At 44.1% G+C, this 7500-nt stretch overlaps 1 protein-coding gene across 1 annotated transcript in view; it reads left to right on the top strand.

Annotated features, from left to right (window-relative positions):
- avp (arginine vasopressin) overlaps positions 1–7500 on the top strand; it is a 13501-nt gene that overhangs the window by 5608 nt on the left and 393 nt on the right. The gene's annotated exons all lie outside the window — the stretch shown is intronic.

The raw sequence follows: 7500 nt of genomic DNA, 5'->3' as shown, positions 1-7500 counted from the left end.
GTTTAGGTGCTGACTCCACACAGTGCAAAATACAGCTACAGTGCAAATACAACAAAATACAACAGCATATTCCCAAAAAAACAGGAGAATATAAAATTGTCAGTGTTGACAGCGATATGTACAATGAACAGGTGTACACATAGCTGTAGGCAGTGTTGTTTTTAAGTATGGATTAGTTAAAGTGCAGTGCATGCTACATATTGATAATGTGCAGTGAGGGGTGTGGAAGAGTATGTGTGGGGTGTGTTAAGTGTTCATCAGCCTGATAGTCTGAGGGAAGAAACTTTCCTTCAGGCTTGTGCGTGACCGGATGCTGCGGAACCGGCTGCCTGAGGGTAGCAGAGAGAAAAGTCTATGGCTTGGGTGGCTGGAGTCGCTGATGATTCTCTTGGCTTTCCTCATGCACCGCCTGGTGTAGATGTCCTGGAGGGAGGGAAGCTCACCTCCTACTACTCGTCCAGCAGTTCGCACAATCCCATGTAGGCCTTTGCGATTGCTGCTGGTGCTGTTTCCATACCAGGTGGTGATACAGCCAGACAGGATGCTCTCCACAGTGCAGGTGTAGAACGAGCGGAGGATGTGGGGGCTCATTCCAAACCTCCCGAGACGCCTGAGGAAGAAGAGGCGTTGTTGTGCCTTCCTCAGCACTGCGTCTGTGTGAGCAGTCCATGTCAAATCCTCAGCGATGTGGACTCTAAGAAACTTGAAAGTGCTGACTCTCTCCAGTGGTGTCCCGTTGATGGTGATGGGGGTGTGTTCTCTCTTCTCTCTCCTCAAATCCACCACCAGCTCCTTGGTTTTGCTGATGTTGAGCGAGAGGTGGTTTTCCTCACACCACTGCGTCAGAGTGTGCACCTCCTCTCTGTAGGCCGTCTCATCATTATTGGTGCGTTAAGGCGCATTGTTGGCGTGTTACTATTTTGAAGAACTGAAATCAACCATTGACCAACTAACAGCTGCTCTAAAGTCCAGCACAGAGATTTTCAAGAGTTCACACTTAGCTGATAATCAATAAAGCGTATTTGGCATGCTGTCCCGGGAGAGAGCCCTGAGCTCGTAATATCCTCGAGCCCGAGGCTCCCTCCCGTTAGAAGGGCGAGAGCGGAGTTCGAGCTCAGGTAGGTCTCGAGAGCTCCCCTGCTTGTCGCCGCGTGAGAAGTGTAAACTAGGGTTGTTTTCGGTGATAAATTGGTTTAGTCGATTGGCTATTGTTTATGTTTTTGGACGGTGGGAGGAAACCGGGGGACCTGGGGGAAACCCACGCTAACACGGGGAGAACATGCAAACTCCACACAGAAACACCAACCAGCCCGATAGGAGGTTGGAGCAGCGGTGTTCTTGCTGTGAGGCAACAGTGCTAGCCACTGGGCCACCGTGTCGCCCTATCGAAAGATAGGGGAGCAAGTAGGGGTGGAAGGGGGGTGGAAGCTTCAAGACGAAGATAACTGGAGTGAAAAACTCTGGCTATTTATAATGCTTCATCATCTAATGGGTCAGATTACGGAGCTAATGAGGAGCCAGCCGTGTTGATCATAAGCACGTGATCCTCTCCAAATTAGCTTATAAATAAACCACACTTATCATTTAAAGGGCACCTATGATGTGCTGTTTGGACAGAGCTGTGTGCAGCTATAGTGTGTCCGCAGAGGGTGAAGGCTCAACATACGTGTATGTGTGAGTAAGTGACCTGTGTGAGTGGAGCAATATCATCAGAAAGAGACTTAAAAACAGAGTTGTATCGGGCCACTGTAGACATAACAGGCAAACCCTCAATCTGCCGACTAAGCTGGTCAAGGTCAATGTCACCAAGTTTCCTAAAAGTCGTTTGACAGTAGTCTGAGAAGATGGTGTACACAGATCGAACGTAGTGCGTTTATGTCAAGTTAAAACCAGTTAAACTCTGCGGACCCGGTACAGTCATCGACTTTCGCTTTCAGATTTAAAGGGCTAGCAATGCACCAGACCCCCTTAAGTGGTTTCGTTTGAAAGTGTAGAAGCTATATTTTATGCACATATGCATCACATTGGTTTTTATTCTACTGTACAAAAGTTATTTACACTTAAATACACAATATTTTGGATACCCGAGCTGGGTATTGAACATTGGTTCATTATTCATATGGTTCATATATGACACATGTACAAGTTCTAGCTCAAATGAAAGCTCTTGCCGGTGCTCATACGGTTCTAGCGTTCTTTATACTGAATTATATTCTCATATCAAACAGTTGTCAAATGAATCGCCGCGTTTCCATGGCGCAGAAGAGAAAACAATACATTTATGATCAATAAGCAGCCCCAGATAGCACAGAGAGCTGTCATCTCTTACCTTACGCTGTGCGCTTCAGGGCCATTTCTCCTCTGTTTTTGAGGTGATGTGCATAAGTAATCCTTTTATATGTCTGACGTGGTCCAAACACAGTGAATTATGTTTGATCAAACAAAAGAATAGTGAAATATGAAAACAATGATCGATCCCTGTGGCTTCTATAGCACCTCTCATCAGTTGGAATACAATAACTTTTGCATAGATTATGGTGGAGACATTTTCCTATGATTACAGACATGTGCAGGAACCACCAACATAAAATACAGCAAGCTAGACCACACAGAACCTGTAGTGATCTGAATGGGGATCGAACACGGATCTACAGTGTGGTTAGCTGTAGTTCTAACTACATGAGCTAAGTCAGCAACTGGCGGCCCAATAGCAGAGGAGGAACAAAGTTAGTCAACAACGTATGAATTCCCCCCCCCCAAAAAAAAAATAATACAGTCTTTACTGAAGTAGGGGTGGGCGGTACACCGGTGTCATAGTTGTCACCGGTGTGACATTGCGCCACGACATGGATTTTCTAATACCGTCAATACCGTAATAAATCAATTATGCACCTTGAACGACTGCATTTACATCAATAATAGCTAATTCTAAATAATAAGGCATTCAATTTTCTTCAAACGTTCAGTTGTGGTCTGAATACCTGTCCATATACTACAGGGCTCGAAATTACAACCATTTTGGCGCCCGAAATGTAATCTATGCACCCTCATAATATATTTGGGAGCATTTGTGTGTCTGAATATAATGGTTGTAGTGCAATCTGATTTGATTTTCTCTAAAAACTTGCTGAATCGCTCTACCCTGCTGCTGTATTGGTTCATATTAGCTGTCAGTCACTCAACGCTTCCCGCTGTCAGATAACAGGAAGCTTTTGTTACTGCAGGAAATGCAAACGGCTGAAGAGTGAAAAGTGCACAGGTTTGCAAACCTCACCTAAAGTTATAATAATAATAATGGTGCAGATGACAGCGATCATGACATGAGGTAAATGTTGATCCGCCAGCTGAGATCAATCGAGTGTTTTCAGAGAAGGTGCCAGAATCTTGATGCGTTGCATTCACCGTGTGTTCAGCGCAAATGTCCGCTAAATATAAAATCTAACACTGTACACATCATCGCCAAAGAAACTCACTTTTACTAAGTTTACACTGAAACTACAGCTCATAACAAAGAGCGGTATTGCGCCAGTGGTCATCATGAGAATCCTGCTCTGTCTGCTCATAAATTGGTGCGGCTGACTCGCCTGCTTTATTCCAGAAACACAGAGAAATGAAGATCAGCTCATAACGAGACTGAGCATTTACAATGACCCAAACCAAAACTTTTAAAGAGTGATAGAAGTGAGACTTTCTTTTGTCCGTTCTTCCTTGAGATGTAGATTATTTTGCTATTGAAAGTAATACCGTGATATTATACCGTCACCATTCAAAAGACCGTGATATTAATTTTAGGTCATATCGCCCACCCCTATACTGAAGAGAACTTTACAAAAAGGAGAGACAATATATCTCTCTACAGCCAGGGTTGAAAAAAGTACAACAAAAATAGAAAAGCCGAGCTTCCTAAAATACATACAAAATAAAATAGACACGAGGGTCTGAGAACAATCAAATAGGAATATAGCAAGCAAAAAGCCTTGAGAATTACTTAACTGGACACTGGACACTGGACACTGGACACTGGACACTGGACACTGGACGAGGCGGCAAGAGATAGAGTTCAGGACTGAACACAGAGCAGGATACGAAGTCTTATATAGAGCAAAGAACAGGTGGTGGTGATTAGGCTGATTACAGGGGAGTTTAGAGGAACAAGAGTTACTACCGCCATCTAATGTTGAGGAGTATAGGGCAATATCTGCGCCCCCTGGTGGGTTGGAGGACGTGATAAAGTGCTGAGATATTACAGAACCTAAAGGGTCCACTTTCAAATTTGAGTTTTTAAATAAAAATAGAAAAAGCGCCTCTTTTTTTAGGTGTTTATTATAACCAAGCGGCAACCTCCCGCTCTCTCTCGGGAGGCCAATACGGAAGTAACTGAAACTGCAATTCATCAAAATTCCGCTAGTCCTGGCTCCATAATAGAGCAAGTTTCAATTGAGCCCACTGTTAGAATGGCCAATTTTACAACAGAAAAAAATGTGTTTACAGCCTGGTACGAAGAACGATTTTGGTTCATATAGCTATTATTACCCTCCATGACAACTGTGAGGGGGGTGAATTTTTATAACTCATCCATTTCCTTTATATTAGGTTATATTAAGTTTGCATAATTAAGGGCGTGGCCACTTGAGTGACAGCTAGGTCTCGCTGGTCGCCGTCACTTCACCTCAGCTGAATCCGGCAGATTAGCCACTGATCTCGGCATATTCATCGTATTTTTGTTTTGTTTTATGTGGCTTTACACAGTCAGCTGCCTTTTGGACTTCTTTCTTACAATTATCAGATGATATGGGATGCTGTGTGCATTTAATTGTGCTCACAAACCATTCACGTGGCCTCCGTTTCCCATGTGAGTAAAGTTATATACTTATACACCATCTCTATAAATGTATTTGTTTTATTTAAGATCATTTATCATTATTTTTCTTTAGACCCGTAAAGCACTCCAGAATGTGACAGAACGATTAGCTGTAGGCTCTAGAACAGTCATCTGAAGCGTTATCATACACTGTTATGCTGGATTTCATCAAGAGTCTTGCATTTACTAACACACACTATATTTGAAGTGTTTGGAAGTAATTCGCGTTTTCCTCCTGTAGAAAAACGTCATAAGAACAATGTTTAGTGGCTCACTGTATTACTACAGTGTTTTTAAAAGTCTAAACACTTTACTGATATAATGTACAGCCAAGCACATGTGGTCAGAACACAAACGAGTCGCAGGTAATAAAGTATTAAGCGTTTCTCCCAAAGTAAAGTCTGTCTGCCAGGTCTAAGCAAAGTGCCAGCAGGCGTCTGTAGCTCCGCCCACTCTCCGCCTCTTTGCCCTTATTTGGTATCCCGCCGTGGGTGCGATGACGCGCGAACAAAATGGCGACGGTTGGCCGCGCCTACTAGTAGCTTCTTTTGCGCTCTTCAGAAACCTATGGGTGACGTCACGGATGCTCCGTCCATATATTTTACAGTCTATGATTATAACACAGATGACATATACAGGTATTTTAAACACTTTCAATAGTGTTTTATGAACATTCAAAGGGTTTTTTTTAAAATGACACCACGTTTTTGCATTTACACCTCTGCATGAGGATTTGGGAAGCTTTTAAATTAGGGTAGGCAAAATCCAAGCGGAAATCCCAAAATAGCACTAGGGTTTAAGAGGTTAAAAGAGTTAAATATGTCCAGTAAACAAGCAGCTTGAGCACAGTCCACATCCTCAACGTGAAGATTTAAATCAGCAGTAGGGAGAAGAGAAGGACAGAGCGCACTAGCCACCGTCAACAGATCGGTTAGTTCTGAGGAAGCAGGTTTGGAGGACGATAAATGTTCAATACTAACACAGGAGAAGTGGCGGTCAATTAAAACACCAAGCATTCAAAGGTAGTAAAACATTGTAGAGTTATACCTCGATTACAGTCATCAGAGTGAAAGATAACTGCTAAGCCACCACCTCTGCCAGAGGAGCGAGAGCGCTCGAGATATGTGTAGCATGGCAAAGCACACATATGTAAATTAAAGAAGTCATTAGACTGAGGTCAACCAAATGCAAAGAAAGACTAGATTATCATCAATAATTAAGTCACAAATCAAAGCTGCTTTATTATTGATAGAACGTGCGTTTAGGTGGGCAAACCTGACACTGTTTAGCTGAACTCCACTGGATGATGAAGCCTTCTGGGCGGGTACAAGATTCGTCAAACAAACCCGTGCTGAAGAGTGAGGACGAACCACTCGCCTCTGAGATCAGACCGTGTTGATAGACCCAGCCTGGTGAGCCAGAAAACTCCGGCGAGAACCCTGATGAGTGTACGCGGGGCGCCGTAGTAGTTTCAGAGAGCGAAGCACTTGTACCACGTCCTCCGCAGGAAGCATGGTGTGTTGAAGTTGGTAAAGATCCGTTCCAGAGTAAGTGAACATGTTAAAAATCCAAGCGACCACTGTCCTTCCTTCATGTCTATCTGTTTATCTGAGGCAGCCGAGGCGGAGATTGAGGCGCACTCTGATAGGCATGTGGGAAAAGTGGGCGGGGAGAACCAGCGTTAAAGCCACAGCCCACACAAAACAGCCACAGTGTGTTCGGATGCCCTTCCAGCTGCAACCCAGTACTGGGAAACACCCATACACACTGATTCTTACACACACTACAGCCAATTTAGTTCATCAATTCCCCTATAGCGCATGTGTTTGGACTGTGGGAGCACCCGGAGGAAACCCACACCAACACGGGGAGAACATCACACAGAAATGCCAACTGACCCAGCCGGGACTCGAACCAGCGACCTTCTTGCTGTGAGGCTATTGCGTTACCCACTGCAGCACCAGGATGTCCTAATTAGCAAATTAATAATGATGAAAATAAAAGTACATAAATAGAAGAACAAGATACTTTCATGAGGCAATAAAATAAATGGGTTTGTTAGAGTAGCGCAGGGGCCAGGTGATCTTGATCCAGCTCTGATTACACCTGTGGAATGTCCCCATAGTTCATAAAAACAATCATTTGTGTGTGTGTGTGTGTGGGGGGGGGGGGGGGGGGGGGACCTGTGCGTGTGCGTCTCTGACCCGTGTGTGTTTCTGTGTACGTGTGTGTTACGGAGTGACTCTGCCTGTGTCTGTGTATGTGTGTGTGTGTGTGTGTGTGTGCGCATCTGTATTTGTGTGTGCATATGTTATGGAGTGCTTCTAACTGTGTGAGAGTTATGTTGTGTCTCTGACCTGTGTTTGTGTGTGTGTATGTGTGTGTGTGTGTGTTTGTGTGTGTGTGTGTGCGCACATCTGTATTTGTGTGTGCATATGTTATGGAGTGCTTCTAACTGTGTGTGAGTTATGTTGTGTCTCTGACCTGTGTTTGTGTGTGTGTATGTGTGTGTGTGTGTGTTTGTGTGTGTGTGTGTGCGCACATCTGTATTTGTGTGTGCATATGTTATGGAGTGCTTCTAACTGTGTGTGAGTTATGTTGTGTCTCTGACCTGTGTTTGTGTGTGTGTATGTGTGTGT

The sequence above is a fragment of the Danio aesculapii genome, chromosome 8 (genome assembly GCF_903798145.1).
Source record: "Danio aesculapii chromosome 8, fDanAes4.1, whole genome shotgun sequence".
NCBI classification, from domain to species: Eukaryota; Metazoa; Chordata; class Actinopteri; order Cypriniformes; family Danionidae; genus Danio; species Danio aesculapii.
Note: the sequence above shows the minus strand (reverse complement) of the source record. Positions and strands in the feature narration are given on the sequence as shown.